The 16,972-nt window shown below is 47.1% G+C and overlaps 1 protein-coding gene across 3 annotated transcripts in view; it reads right to left on the reverse strand.

Annotated features, from left to right (window-relative positions):
- Positions 1-10,699, reverse strand: part of PHF20 (PHD finger protein 20) — a 94,723-nt gene extending 84,024 nt beyond the window's left edge. For 2 of the 3 annotated variants that reach the window (XM_083147615.1, XM_083147612.1), the window contains exon 1: positions 10,432-10,699. The gene's annotated coding sequence lies outside the window, so the exon portion shown is untranslated. The remainder of the gene's footprint in view (positions 1-10,431) is intronic. The other variant, XM_083147616.1, reaches the window with a different exon arrangement.
- Between the last annotated feature and the right edge of the window lie 6,273 nt (positions 10,700-16,972).

A 16,972-nucleotide genomic window follows, 5' to 3' on the forward strand; every position in this document is an offset into this window, starting at 1 on the left:
CAATGAGAGCATAACATGCTATAATGTCCAATGTTTAGATAACACATAGCAAACAGTTCCCAGGTGTGGCCAAGAGCCATGTTAACTGAGGCATGATGTGTGATATAGAAAGCATTGAACAGAAGAGTCACCGTTGTTTAATAGGTTAAATGCACAGGGTGGAGTTGATTTTATATAGTGTGGCGAGCGCAGCGAGCCCGAAGTGCCACACTATATAAAATCAACTCCACGCCGACGTGGATAGTGGGGGTATGAAAAGGTTGGAGGACGCGTACCGCCGCCCCTCGCGGGCTCGCCATGCTTCGGGTTGGCGTTGATAGTGGGGTGGCGTTAACAATAGGAGGCCATTTAACATAGTAATTACCCATCAGGGTGGGTGTACAATATATATTAAAATGGGGGGGCATTTAACATAGGAATCAGGCATCTGGGTGCCTGTACAATTAAAAATCGGGTCCAATCGCAGTACCAAAAATATTTAACCCCTTCAGTGGCACTCCCGAGAATTTTCCGGGCTATGCTCCAGTGCCCAGACTGGCTAAAATGGAAAATTCTCCGGATTGTCACGGTCTGCACTGCTTAGTGCAGAAAAGTGCCGCTGAGCACTTAAATGAGCGCAGAGCTCAGCCGCTGCCTGGCCCCGCCTCCTTCCCCCCAGCTGTGTGTGGCTGACCTTGCTAATGTCACACCGCACACAGCCAGGTTGCCGGGGGCAGGGCCAGCAGAGGCAGATCTAGAGCCCCGGGAGACGCAGCTGTGTTTTTTTTTTTTTTAGGGAGCTCCCCCCCCCCCCAAAAAAAAAAGCCTTGCCCAGTGGGAAGCACTCCCTAAAAAAAATAAACAAACACCACTGACGGGGTTAATAAACTGATTGTCCCACAGTCAAGATATTTTGCAGATTTTGGTTTCGACATCCTCTCAACTAAATAATGTAAAAAATGTGATCTGATAAGTGGTGGACATTTTTTTTTTTTTGTGTGGGTGATTTGATATGGAATGGCCCAAATGTTAAATCTATGTACAGAAGAGCAGACTTTGTTGAGTCTGAATAATAGCAAATAATAAAAATGTTAGCGATTGATAGGCTAGGCCAGTGGTAGCCAACCCTAGCCCTCGAGAGCTACCAGCAGTGCACATTTTCCAGACAACCTAGCTGCTGCACTCATTAACCACTGACACATTTTAAAAGATACACAGATGGAGCTAATTAGCTCACTTGTGATTCTGTGAGGAGACCTGCAAAACATGCACTGTTGGTAGCTCTCGAGGAGTAGGGTTGGCTACCCCAGGGCTAGGCCATACTGCAGTTGGTGGGAGGTAAGGAGAACCACTTAAAGCTTTGAAGAGTTAAATTAAGCATGGAAATGTATTTCATAGGCAGGGGCAAGTGAGGTGTACTGTGTGTCAGATGGGAATTGAGCAAGGATGGAAAGGAGTGAGATTTAAGATGTCAGATGTGCAGTGGGTCAAGGACTTATGCCCATCCTGTTTAAGAAGTAAAAACAGGGCTTTGGGACTGGTGGCTAGTGCCAGGCATTCCATAACTATATCACACCAGACACTTATGCAAAAAATAGCAGTTTAATGTGAATCATCCCATTAGCAGATGAGAATGGGGCAATTCAGTTGATCGTTCAAAATAACAGGGAAGGTCCCAGGTCCTGGGCTCTTTAGATGGAAGCTACATTACAGACAAATAATTGAGTTTGCAACAAATAAACTCAAGAGGACAATGGGTGAAAGTTGTGGTAGCATCAAACGTGATAAGATAGTAAATTAAAGCTCCTTATTCTTTATATTTAAGACCTTGAAATGGGTTAACTCCCTCCTAATGTGGAGGCAGTTCTAAAATCAAGTTTTGGGTACTTTAATTCACATTTTTGACTTTTACTACACCTTACAAATGAGAAATGGCTAAGCAGAGGGGACACATAAAAAAAAAATAAGCCTCATTGTGTATAACTAAACATTTACAGATGTAGCCACGCCAATCAAACGAACCCGTTGCCATGTGCTTGCCTCTAACTCCCACGGCTCATAGAAATGCATTGAATGGCACGGTGTAGTGATTCTGCACCACAGGTGCGTCATTGGCACGACAAAGTGCGGCTATATATGTATGTGTGGAAAACACCTAACAAATAAGGTTTAGGACATGGATTGTCATGTAATCACGGAATTTCACTCAGGTATCTCTGCCACTTACATAACGTAAGTGCTTTTGTAAAGGTTATTATAGACTATGACAAAGGGTGAAATGTGTAAGTTGTCCCATGATCTAACACAGGGGTGGCCAACCCATATGAGATGAAGAGCCAAAAAAAAAAAATTATGTTCAGACAAAGAGCCGCAACCATTTAAAAATTGGCATGGCCTAGCTCCCATAAGGCCACGCCCCATTTTTAAATGGGTAGTGGCTCAGAATGACATCAGGACACACGGGCTGAGGCCCGAAACGGCGTTGACCAAATAAACATCACGTTTGAAATAAGTCAGAGTGACGCTTTGTACAGCAATATATATTGGTGCACCTGTTTACAGGTGCTTGGAAGCAGGCACCCAGAGGCGGTGCAGGAGCCAGAGCAGGAGGGATCAAAGCGAGCGGCATACTACGCACTGTGCAGAGACTAACATGGCGAAGGGGACACTCACTGCCTCCTAGCACGACTGCGCATGCGCAGGCTCACAGCGGCCACGGCTCGTCAGTTGTCACACTGTCTGCAGCACAGAGCGGCACATAACAGGGAGAGAGCCGCCGAGCCACACATGACAGATGTAGCCACCGAGCCGCACATGAGGCAGTGAAGAGCCGCATGCGGCTCGCGAGCCGCGGGTTGGCCACCGCTGATCTAACACTTACAAATCCGGCTATGCTGTAACTGCAGCATAAACTTGAAAGGAAAGACGCCCATACACGTGTTCGACGTATTGCTTGCAATACCCCGGCATGTGACCCAGTCGCTCCCTGGTGTCTGGATCACGAGACGTCATACGCTTTTGCACATGATATATCGCATGCAATCAGGCCCGACCATTATGCGGTGTACGCAGCAGAGTATGGTGTCAGCGGGCCAGATGCACTAAGCTTCAAAAGTGATAAAATGAAGAGTGATGACTGCCTGCCATGTCACAGGCTGGGTTTGAAAAATGGGTACTAGCAGGGCTCCCAGATTTCCTACGTAGGCTAACGTAGTGAAATCGTATCACACCGCATGGCTTTTTGTGGCGCGAGATGTGATCTCAGTAGTTAATATGGTAAAACACCACCACTCTCCACGTCACCCCAAAGCGCAAGCGAGCCCCACGAGGGGCGGAGGAACGCGTCCTCCAACCTTTTCATACCCCCACTATCCACGTCGACGTGGAGTTGATTCTATATAGTGTGGTGAGTGCTGCGAGCCACCGAGTCCGAAGCGTGGTAAAGAAAAATGTCAGGTAGGAGCTGATTGGCTGGTTGTTTATCACTCTCCGTTTTATCATTTTTGAAGCTTAGTGCATCTGGCCCAGATTGAGGAGGGTGCCACTGACATCTGCAATGCTGCAGGATGGGACATGCATTGCTGTGCTCAGTGGGCAGGAGGGTGTGCCTTCTGGGACACACTATAAACTAGTGTCCAGGGCAGACTGCTCTATAGAGCCCTGGTGTTCCAGTGGGTGGCACCCGTGGCCACAGGATAGAGCGCTATAGTCTGGAAGGATGTGCCGTATCTGGCTTACACCAGTTTACACAAATGGACAGCATTTAGGTGTGGGGAGGAGACTCTGTATAAAATGCTCCACGGTTACATACAGTACCTTCTAGTCCCTCCCCTGTCACTGTGAAATTAATAAGCCCTGACCTCCGGAGGAGTACTGGAGACCACCTTCTAGTCCCTCCCCTGTCACTGTGAAATTAATAAGCCCTGACCTCCGGAGGAGTACTGGAGACCCATGGGATAACCTTATTGCCAGTGGAACCATTGAGTAGCGGCAGCATGGAGAACGTCGGGGTGCTGGACGGCTCTCCGACAGTCGGGATTCCGATATTCATTACTACGACGTCGGAATTCCGATTGCTTTCGTGGGGGTCCACTACCCCCATAGAGGGAGAGCGCAGCGTGGCGAGCCCGGATGCGGCTTCATTGCACTCCCCCCGCTGTGCAGTCGGGATTCAGACGTCGGAGTAATGACTGTCGGAATCCCGACTGTTGGTGTGTTATACCACACCCGAACGTCGATGGAGGTGCTTGTCCTTAATCGGCTGTGAACCAGAGCCTGACCCCCTCCCTCTGACACCATGGTGGGTTGTTTGTGTACACAAGGTATGATTTTCTGGAGCGGTCAGTGGGGAAAGTAGGGAGAGGGAGGATTTTTGTGAAAGGTGGAAGTTTAGAGGGCACTACATTAGTGAGGGTAACCATGCTTGTGAGAGCTTTCTATGCATTGGCAGTGTTCATTCAGTAATTGTTTCGACATGGGGACCGACCTCTCCCAGCAATTAAGTTGTGCTGTAGATGCTAATAATTTTATTTATGTTTAGGAAACCATGCTCTCCAGACAGACGGGAGCTGTACATCATTTTACCGGGGAATTATACTGTAGGTTTATAGTTTCAGCTGTAAATTTTACTGAACACCCCCAAATGTAATTTCACCTACGGCCATACTTTTAGGTAAATGACTGGCACAAGGGTATAGTTACAGTTTTTATGCCAATAATGGGCTGTCCAATATTTTTAGGAAGTTGACAATCACTATGTCGACACAACAAGCCCTCCGCCAGTTTCACAACACTGTTCTTCTGCTGCATAAATTATTTTCTTCACCACCCCATATTTATGTATCTTGTCCATATTCTTTGTCCACTTTCCCAATAAGTTACTTTCGCTTACCCCAAAAGCTAAAAGGTGTGTACACACAGGGGCGATATTGGGTGAAATCGCTGGAAATATGGTCGCTGAGCGACCATATTGCCAGTGATTTGGAGTGCTGCTGGCGATAAATCGCCAGCTGCGCGCTCCCGTGAACACTCTCTAATTGTCGCTGGAGCATGCTCCTGCAACCAGCGACTTCCCCCGGCGCTAAGCAGGAGGTCAGCGGCAGAAGGATTCCCTTCTGCTGCTGCTGCTCCCTCCTCCCTTCCTTCTCCGTGACAGCAGCAGACGTTGCTGCTGCTCCCTCCTCCGTTTGGGTCTCCGACTCCCCCCCCCCCCCCCCCTCGCCGCGTGATAGCAGCAACCAGACACTGCTGCTCCCCCCGCCCCATGACAGTAGCAGTGTCTCCTTTTCGCTGAAAAGGAGACACTGAGCAATAGGATTGCTGGCAATATATCGCTAGCAATCATATTGCACCGTGTGTACACAGCATTAGGGTCGGGTCAGTCCTACATGCAATCCCTGCTGAGCCTCCAGGTCTATAATGCAGCACTTGCAAACTAGGGCTCCCATCCGATGCACACAGGAACGCGCACCAGATCCGATGTAAAGCACTTGTGATTTGCCACTTATCAGATTTATCGTACCAAAGCATCAAAATTGGCAGAAAACTGGCAAAATCGCATACGTGAATACAGTTCACCGAACATACACAATTGTCTGGTGCGCACAAATTTTAGGAGACTCCTTAGATCAGGGCTGGGCAACACCGGCCCTCCAAATGTAAATGAACTACACATCCCAGGATGCTTTGCATTAGTTTTGCTATGTGGCCATGCTGAAACTGATGCAAGGCATGCTGGAATGTGTAGTTCATCAACATCTGGAGGGCCGGTGTTGCCCAGCCCTGCCTTAGGTCAAGGATAGTGTGAAAAGCTCCAGAGGTTTTTTTATTTTGACAGGGATTAGCCTTTTATGACGTTAAGGAGCGTAGAAACGGCACATGCTTTTATTAACACATTTACCGCCAAACGTGTGCGATGCCTTCTAAGCACTGTAGGGATCAAATGAGGGGAGGGTGGCACAGTCCACTCTTATAGTTTGTCTCTAACTCAGGAGGTGGTGGGGTTAATGGCAGCACAACATGACATCACGATAGTCAGGATTCCGACAGTCAATATACTGACATCAGAATCCCAACTGTTCAATGCCTGACTGTCCAGATCCCAACTTACAAGGGCTATTCTCCCTCATGGGGGTCCACAAGGAGGATCCACCGAATTCCAATGTTAGTATACTGACACTGCGGAATCCTGACTTTCGTCCTGGCATAGCCAGAGTGAGGAGGGCACCGCTGACAACTGCAATGCTGCAGGATAGGATATGCGTTGCTGTGTCTATTACGAGAGACAACATGGCCGCTAAGCGTGCCCTCGTCCCTCAGTGGGCCGTGCCTTCTGGGCCACACCATAAACTCGTGTCCAGGGCAGACTATAGAGCCCTGGTGTACCCTGAGGATGTGAAGTTTGGGGAAATTCCCATTTAAAAAAGGTAAATATGTCTGGCCTTGGTCTAATCCAGGCATGTCCAACGTTGGCCCTCCATTATGTTTTGAAACTACACATCCCAGCATGCTTTGCAATAGTTTTAGCATTCTCTAATAGCAAAACTGTGGCAAAGCATGCTGGGATGTGTAGTTTCACAACATCTGGAGGGCCAACGTTGGACATGCCTGGTCTAATCAATGAGGCACGCGCATAAGTTTTTAATTAGATCTATTTGACTAAACACATTTTGGGGTCATAATCTTCAAAATGTTGAATGGGTTAAATGATAGGACAGGACGTTTTATTGAAGGGGAAAAAGTGACAGGTAAAAAAATAAAAAGATACTCAAATGCATACATTTGCTGAAAAATACTTGCTTTCTATTATTGTTCAATGTCATTACAAAATGCATAAATCAGACATACGACACCTTTAAAGAGAAGAATTCAATTGTTCGGGCGTGTACTTATCACATTTAAAAGCACCAGGTTTATACATGTACATCAGCTAGACCCAAGCAAAGTACTGGTTGTGCGGCAAAAACGGCAGTTTAGGCTCCAAAAAGCCTCAGTTTACAGATTTCTGCTCGCCACCTCAGACACCTGCAGAATTCACACCCATTGGCACAAACAATTTTTTTTTTACCTATTATGTTAGATAGGACCTGCAGGTACCCAAAAACAATTACATTTGTCCAAAATACTTTGCTTGTGGTCACCAATAGACTTATACATTGTTATCCAGTAAAATAATTTAACACTGCTGAAAACAAAACACAATGAAATTGCTGAGAAACATTTTTAAATTGTGGGTTAAGCGGATGAACACATACTGTAGATGTGATATTTACATCATTAAAGTCATGGTAAACAAATTGCAGCTAATTGAATTCCACTTATGGCAGATCTACCCATATGCAGTTATCAAGGACACCCTATGGTCCAAGTTTTAAGTATATCCACATCTCAGCGCAGATGGTTGGTACCAATTAAGTCACCACTGGCCAAGCATGGATATACTTGCTATACTTATGCCTGGACCATTGGGGTGCCGTAATGACCCACTATGGTTCCCTATGGCTTCATTTCCCATACTTAACCAGATTCATTAAACAAATATAAAATAAATATTTGAACACACAAACAGATTTCAGCATTAAAGGCTTTTCTAAAATACCCCTTTCCCCAGACAAGAAAATAATGGCTTATTGCATAACAACCAGGGAATCCTTTTTGTCTAAACAGCTCAGTCCAGGTCCAGAGACCTAGGACCATGCTAGCGAGCAGGATTTTCACCAGGAAGGACTCGGGTAAAGCTCAGTGTAAATAGGAAAGCTATGTCGATGTGACATCACCAACACGACAATAGGCAGGGTCTTGCCACCAATCTCACATCCAGGTTGAAACCATCTATAAAATGGCAAGTGCAAATGGCATTTTGATCTAAAAGGGGGTCCATCTAATCTTTGAGATAAATAATCCAAATGGAGATTAAAAAAAAATATATATATATGCCTTTGTTTTACCACTGTAAATTGAACATTTTACTGTAGATATATTATATAAATCTGTTTTCATATTTAATTAGTGCAACTGCATTAATAAAAAAATCTGAATTTATAAATACCAGTTAAATTAATCATGACAAATAAGAGACCACTTATGTATTTTTTAAAAAAAACAAAACCTATATCTGGAGAAACCGGTTTCATGAACAATATTGTCCTTTGGTGCTAAAGCTTTATAACAGGTTAAGGCTCCCATACACTAGGCCGACTCCTCTTAAGACCTTATTTCCCTGGCAGCTCCCGGGAGGGCTTAAATACTATTTGGCACTTGATGTGCCATTTTTTTTTTACATGTGAGAAATCGCGTGCAACCCCTGGGGAGCTGCAGGAGGAAGGGGCCAGGTGGGGGAATACCGAGAGTCAGGCAGAGGGATCAGGGATTCAAGCAGAGGGAGAATACAAAAAACCCTTACAAATGAATGGGTAGCCACTGATTGGTTAAGAGCTTTTTCAGCCAATCAGCGGCTTCGCCTGCCACCCAGCTCCCTGGGCACCAGATGCGATACATCGCAGTTACTAAAAAGCACTTGCAATGTGGCATTGATGGCTGCACAAAAGATTTATCTTCTGTGTAGCACATATGATCTCCGGCTCCGATGTGCACAGGACCACCCATCGGCTCGGCACAAATTGCCGTTTATGGAGGCCGTTACTCAATTACTAGAACAGATTCATTTAGCACTGCTACTGTAATGCAGGTTATCCAAATAGGATAACCTCACTTGTTTTTGCTTGAACCCCAGAGGTAAAAGCAAGAACTAGCACATTTTCCCCTCTGGAACTACCTGCAGTATGTGCTGTTTAAATTCCCACTTGATTGACTCTGCCCCAATAACTAGATGGTGATAGATTTATCAGCTTGACTAAAGCTAGGAACACACCAAGCCGGCAATCATTTCTGACAAGCATATACATATATCAAATGGGGAAATAATGTCAGTACTGACAACCACTTGGCGGGCAATGACATCAGTCCATGCAGACAGTCAGTGTGTCACCCACACATAGCCAGATGCGCAGATATATATTGAATGCGGTGATACCTGGTGCAATAGATATGTGAACATCGTCATAGACATAAAAAGAGTTCACATGCTCCTCCATGTATCCAATGATATATCGCCTAGTGTGTACCCAGCATAAACCCCATATATATGACAGTGGCTACCAACATCGGTCCTCAAGTACCAACAAGAGTTCACATTTTCCAGGCCTCCAGTCCATATGGAATTGCAATTGAAACATATAGCTCCACCTGTGGATCTTTTAAAATGTGTCAGTGAATAATGCACCTGCCAGGTGACCTGGAAAACGCGAACTGTTGTGGGCATTTGAGGACCAAGGTTCTGAACCCCTGATTTATGGCATTATTTGCTGCTTTAATCTCATAGGAGCTTATCATTTCTGTGCATTAGCAGTGACATGCCTTTCCATATTGGCACATTATGGTCATCAACATTGCCAATGTGTCAGAAGAGTCTTAGCAAATGTAATAATTGTAAATGGCAATGTGTTACCAAGGCTCACTACTATACTTCAAGCACTTAAATCAGTGATCTCTACTGTCAAATATGTTTAACCAACAATGAAATGCAGAGAAAGGGTAAGGAGTGTAAATCAGCACGTGACTTCTTAACACTTCTCACGGTTAGAACATGCTACATATGAAGGGAATAAATGTGGAAAATAAGAGGCGCAGGAGCTTTGCACGGCATATGTACAGACCGATTTCAAACGCTTATTTTAAAGGGTTAATGAAGATGCAGCTTTGGGCCTCAGATACACACAATGCTGGGTAATAGGCTGCAACACAATCCCCGGAGCATAACGATAAAGCAGGCCGGGATTACTCCCCGGGCAATGCCCCCTTGGGGGGGTGGGGGTGTACTGTATACAGTACAGATGTCAGCAGGCTATGCTGCGTCAGACTGGCTGCGTCACAGCCGGACTCTCTCCTACAGGGGGTGTATACAGCCGCCGCACACATCTCCAGCCCCGCGTCCCGTGCACCGCGCTCACCCCCCGCCGGCGTGGACACCACCTCTGCGAGGAGCATTATTAACCAGTTAGTCGCCATCACATTAGGAAACGTGTCTCCGGCAGCGGGGACTGTAGCTTTAAAGGGACATCGTGAAGCCAGCAGTAGCACTGCCCACCCAGCCATAGGCCAGCACGCCTGCCGATCACGCAGCGGCCTCCGCTGATTGGCCAGATGGCGTCTCCATCACCACCTGACGGAGAGAGACCGGTCGCCTCAGACACCCCCACCCACAGCCCATTAAGCCCCGCGTCTTCTCAGCAACACGCACAAACTACCGGGAAAGTCGGACGCCGGGGGGAACTGCGCCACTGTCACTGCTCTCCTCTATTCCTTAACACGAGTCAATGGTGCGCCTCCGTCTGCCCATCCCACTCATGGACACGCGTGTCAGGGCAGCAGGCGGTGTGCGGCTGTAGCGGTTACCTGGGATGCTTAGGCTGCTGACACCCTCCTCTGTCTCTCAGATGTATTGTCCCTTTCTCCCCGGCGCTGTCCGCGGCTCACAGCTGCTGCTTCTTCTTCTTCTTACGTAGATTGCTTCCAGTTATACAGAAATGCGCCCTCTCCCTCCTGCCCGGCCGTACATCCAGCAGCGCCTCCTCCTAGTGTGCAGCGCTGCTGCTGCGCGGCATGGCCGAGGCGCGTTCCCGTGCGCCGCGTTCTGGGGCGGAGGAGTTCGCGCGCTAGGTCGGGCTCCGGCTCCCGCCCTCTCGATAATATATTCATACAGAGGGCGGGGCTGCTGCGTGTGTGTTTGCGCGCGGCGGGGCTTGTGGAAGTGTTGGTGGTTTTACTACTCTTTGCTGTACTGTGAGTGTGACTGTGTTGCTGAATCACGCTGTCGATGTGCACGGTGCTGGCTGCTGTGCTAGAGATGATGATCCCTGGGAGCGTAACGCCGGCCGCCAGCACCGCTTTCTGCTGGTCCCTGTATTACAGCGGTGTGCGGGCAGGCGCGTGTAAGCGTTTCCCCGTGTGGAGCCGTATTTAGAATTAGGGAGGAAAAAGTTACCTTGAAACGCGGTAGAATTGGATTTTGCGGTCTTATGGCGGCTCGCGTTCCCACGGGCAAAGCAATAGGCCAGATGGGGAAGCTTTCCTGCGGTTAAGGATGTGCCCCATGCCCACCTGATGCTTGTCAGACAGGCCGGGTGACCTGGCAGTGCTGTGTACTGCGTGCGCCGTGGACACTGGGCATGGGCATAGGTAATGCAGTAGTTAAAGGACATGTAGGATCACAGGTTCTCAAAGTGGTGCTTATTACCCCACACAGTGCATGTTTTGTAGATCTCACAGAATCAAGTGAAAAAATTAGCTCCACCTGTGAGTCTTTTAAAATGTGTCAATGAATGCACCTGCCGGGTGACCTGGAAAACACGAACTGTGTGGTAGGGATGGCCATCGTTGCCAGTGCCATCGATAGCTTGGATAAAATTGTCTCCACAATTGTTACAATGTGGATGGTTTTTGTATTTTTTTAGAATATGTGATGGGGTGTTCCACCCCCTTCGAGAAACACTCACAAGATTGTATATTATTAAGTGCGTATGCCACCTTCCCAGGTGTATCCCGAGACCCCAAAAGGTGTTCAATAGGATGTGATGGGGTTAATACCCCTAAACAAATTACTCACATATGAGTAATTTGTTTAGGGGTATTAACCCCATCACATCCTATTGAGGTTGAAGTGAGCCTTTTACTCAGCTCCAGCTTCTTAAGGTCCATACACACTCGAAGATTTTCATTTCAAAAGACTTTGCCAAAATCTTTGAAAGATATATCTGTCACCAAAGTAGTGCGTACACACTGAGCTATTTTCACCAAAGAGCAATAGCTTTTCAGGAGGCGAAAGACTTTGCTGAAAATCTTTCATATATAAGGCAATTTACATAATGGGCTGGGTTTGTCTTCCAAGGGAGGGAGCAGCAGACATTTTATTCAGTGCATTTCTGTTCTTGGGGCCTGGTTCAGAACTGATTGCTGGACTGTGTATCAAAAATGTAGCTAAGGCGGCACCTTTACAGGTGCCTCAGTGACAGGGGCATGCCTTCAGCCAATATGAAAGCACATCCCTGTCACTGAAACCGATTTGATTGGGCACTGGGCAGCAGATTCAGCAGTGACTGCATCCGTCTGTCTCTGTCAGTGCTGTATAGGCATTTAGCTTAGATGCGGGGACACTCGTACTTGCACTCAGCCCAGCTGCAATTAACTTTTACCCGATGGCAGGGCCTGCCAAACCATCACACTGGTCCCGGACGAGTTGATCGCCACACTGGAAGGCGCAGATAAGCTTCCACGCTGCCGCATTACAATTGCCGGGGAACCGGCTGCAAGTCAAACTTTGGCAGTGTGTGGCCCGGCTCCTTCTCTATGGTCTCTCCGGCTCCGCCCCCTGGCCCCTGGGGGTGGAGGGGTTGCCGGAGCTGGACCCGCAAGGGGGGGGGGTGCGGGTGCCTAGCCAGGTGCCTCATCAGCCGCTGACCCCACTGCACACAGTGGTGCCGATAATATATACATTGCTGGCCTCTACCAGCAATATATATATTACTGGCTAATAAATACAGTAAATAATCATTGGTGGGCAGTGGTGCCAGTAGTATATACATTGCTGGCATGTGCCAACAATGTATATACTACTGGCTTATGGCATAAGCATATCATTGGTGCCCAGTGGTGCCCGTAATATATACATTGCTGGCTTGTGCCAGTAATGTATATACTACTGGCTTATGGCATAAGCATATCATTGGTGCCCGTAATATATACATTGCTGGCATGTGCCAGCAATGTATATACTTATGACATAAGCATATCATTGGTGCCCAGTGGTGCCCGTAATATATACATTGCTGGCATGTGCCAGCAATGTATATACTACTGGCTTATGGCATAAGCATATCAGTGGTGCCCGTAATATATACATTGCTGGCATGTGCCAGCAATGTATATACTTATGGCATAAGCATATCATTGGTGCCCGTAATATATACATTGCTGGCATGTGCCAACAATGTATATACTACTGGCTTATGGCATAAGAATATCATTGGTGCCCAGTGGTGACAGTAATATATACATTGCTGGCACATGCCAGCAATGTATATATTACTGGCTTAAAAAAGAAACATTGGTGACCAGTGGTGCTCCGTGTGGAGCAGGACGGAGGGAGGCGGGGGAGCAGGGCGGAGGGAGGCGGGGCATCAACTGCAAGCCCCGGGCAGCTGAACTGCCTGGACATGGAGTCGGAGGACGGAGGAAGCAGGACGGAGGGGGCGGGGCGTCAGCTGCAAGCCCCGTGCGGCTGAACATGCCAGGAGCCGTGGGGAAGGTGCCGGGGGACCAGCGCGGTGGACGGTGGGGTGAGTATGAAGCAGGCGGAGGGGGAGGGAGCGGGGCGGTCCGCCGGGTTGAAAGTGGCTAATCTTTCAGCCCGGCGGCCGTACACACACAGCGATGATGGATGAAATACCATCCATCATCGCTGCATCTGCTGGTAAAACCAGCAGATGAACCACCTTACTAGCGATGATGCGGGAGCGTGCATCATCACTAGTCGGGGATCGCTGACCCATACACACTGGGAGATTTTCATCTGAAAATCGGTCAAAACGGCTGTTTTAACCGATTTTCAGCTGAAAATCGTCAAGTGTGTATGGGCCTTTAGCCAAAACATTCAGTTTTGCAAGGGTTAATGAGTCTTGGGCCACAAATCTGACACCTGAATTCAACAGTGGGAGGCTATTAAATATGACCCACTTGTATTTTGCCTGGCTCAACGCTGGTTTGGCCAGGAAATACGCTGAAAAGGGGGCACATAGACATAATAGGTACTTGTTTCCTAGAATGGTGCCCACGATTCCATCGTACAACATTGCATTGCATTCCACGCAATATTGCGGCATGCAATTTTTAATTGTACAAGCAGATGGGTGCTTACAATGTGATTCCATCATTTGGTGTAACCCCCAGTATGAACGCCAACCCCAAGTGTGGCGAGCAGCGCCGGTACTCGTCCTCCGACCTTTTCATACCCCCACTATCCACGTCGGCGTGGAGTTGATTTTAGATAGTGTGGTGAGCCACTGAGCCTGACGCGTGGCGAGCGGACGCGTAATACGAGCCCGAAGCGTGCCGAGCGGACACGGATTACTTTAAATGTATTCCTCGTGGGGCTCGCTGCACTCGCCACACTTTGGGCTCGTATTCCACATCCCCTCACAGGGCTCGGTGCGCTCGACACGCTTCAGGCTCGCTGCGCACGCCACACTATCTAAAATCAACTCCACGCCGACGTAGATAGTGGGGGTATGAAAAGGTCGGAGGACACGTACCGTCGCCACACTTCGGGATGGCGTGGATACTGGGGGTTACATCTCATTGTAAGCACCCATCACATCTCATGGCATGGGTGTTTGTACAATGAAATATCGCATCGCATGCCATTTCCTAGCATGCGATCCTATGCGATATTTCATTGTACAAGCACTCCTGTCATTTAACATGGAGATCGCACAGCACTTAAAACAGTACGCAATTCCATGCAATGGGCACCGTGCTAGGAAACAAATACCACATAATAACTTACCATCTTGAATAAGTAGCTGTAATTTTGCAAGTGTTAATGAGTCTTGGGCTACAAATTTGATGCTTGAAATCAGCAGAGGGTGGTAACTATCATATAACCTTTTGAGCCTGTTGACATTTTTCTTGTCGACCTGACCTTTGAGAGCATCTCTATTGACTGTCTAGAATCTAGACAGTAGATCAGGGGTGGCCAGACTTTTGATACCTGAGATCTACTTTTTGTACACTTACTTACCGGTGATATATCAGCATCTCCCCATGTGCAAAACACCCCCCCCCCCCCCCCCCCCCCCAAATTTTACATTATGCCCTACGGAATGAGCCAAAATTAGTTTTATGAGCCGAAATTAGCATTATGCCTCACAGAATGAGACAAAATTCATATAATGTTACCCCGAATTATGCAAAATTCTGTTATGCGTTAAGAGGGGGAGGGGGGTCTTCTCACAAGTGTAAGTATATTCCATTTGCTGCCTGTGATCGCCTCATGGAATGAGCAAAAATTAGCATTATGCCTAAGAAATTAGACAGATTTAGCATTATGCCGCATGGAATGAGCCAAAACGACGAGAGACACAGGTGGGCAGGCGCCGTTACTGTGATGGCTCCAGCCTGCGTAATGTGCCAACGAGACCTGCAGAGTATGTAGGCTTTCTATTGTGAGGCCGGGCGCCCTGGTTCCTCACTTGCGGTGCGCAGGTGACGTCACGACTGGAAACACTGAAGCCTCTGAGAGCCTCTCATAGGTTTCAGCGGCTGTTTCCATGGGATATTTGATCGTGGTCTACCGTTGGGAGCTCCGTGATCGACCTATTGGCCAGCCCTGCTGTAGTTCTATCAACCAAAACCACCGTGAGAGACATGGAATTTTGAACACATATGCTGGCACCACTAGGTGGCGCTGCTTCACTCAAATAATATATAATACAATTTAGAAAGATTTCTCTTTCTTTTAATAAAAAGTGCTTTACCGCTGGCACACACCTAAGATTGGACTCGACACATTGCAGGTGCTAAAAAGCTCCCACAATGTGTCATTGATGGGTCGATTGCGAGACATCTGATGGGACCCAACAGCATGTCACACACAAATGATTTGGTCTGGTTTCATGGCCTGATCCGTCAAAATCGGACCAAATCGGCTCAGTGTATGGGGAGCCTTTACAGTCATTGTCCTGCTTATTGGGAGTTGAGATTACCACGGTCTGTCAAATCATCTACCTTGCAAAACTACAGCTACAGTTGTGCTCATAAGGTTACATAGCCTAGCAGACTTTGTTATTTTCTGGCCATTTGTCAAAGAATATGAATGATAACCAACTTTTCTTTCACTCATGGTTAGTGGTTGGTTGAAGCCATTTATTGTCAAACAGCTGTGTTTACTCTTTTTAACTCATAATGACAACAGAAACTACCCAAATGACCCTGATCAAAAGTTTACATACCCTGGAGATTTTGGTCTGATAACATGCACACAAGTTGACAAATGAGTTTGAATGGCTACTAAAGGTAACCATCCTCACCTGTGATCTGTTTGCTTGTAATCAGTGTGCATGTATAAAAGGTCAGTGAGTTTCTGGACTCGTGAAACACCCTTGCATCTTTCATCCAGTGCTGCACTGACGTGTCTGGATTCTTAGTCATGAGGAAGGCAAAATAATTGTCAAAGGATCTGCGGGAAAAAGTAATTGAACTGTATAAAACAGGAAAGGGGTATAAAAAGATATCCAAGCAATTGAGAATGCCAATCAGCAGTGTTCAATTAAGAAGTGTAAAATGAGGGAATCTGTGGAAACCAAATCACGGTCAGGTAGACCAAAAAAAAAATTCAGCCACAGCAGCCAGAAAAATTGTTCAGGATGCAAAGAAAAATTCACAAATGACTTCAACTGAAATACAGGACTCTGAAAAAAAGTGGTGTGGATGTTTCAAGATGCACAGTAGGGAGGCATTTGAAGAAAAATGGTCTGCATGGTCGAGTCGCCAGAAGAAAGCCATTACTACGCAAATGCCACAAAACATTGCGCTTACAATACTCCAAACAGCACAGCGACAAGCCTCAAAACTTTTAGAACAAAGTCATTTGGAGTGATGAGACCAAAATTGAACTTTTTGGCCACAACCATAAATGTTACATTTGGAGGAGAGTCAACAAGGCCTATGATGAAAGGTACACCATTGCTACTGTGAAACAGGGAGGTGAATCAGTGATGTGTAAGCTACAAAGGCACTGGAATTTTGGTCAAAATTGATGGAAAGATGAATGCAGCATGTTATCAGAAAATACTGGATAAAAATTTGCACTCACCAGCCTGGAAGCTGCGCATGGGACGTACTTGGACGTTCCAACATGACAATGATCCAAAACACAAGGCCA

Source organism: Crinia signifera, chromosome 6 (assembly GCF_055691185.1).
Source record: "Crinia signifera chromosome 6, ASM5569118v1, whole genome shotgun sequence".
In the NCBI taxonomy this organism is placed as follows: Eukaryota; Metazoa; Chordata; class Amphibia; order Anura; family Myobatrachidae; genus Crinia; species Crinia signifera.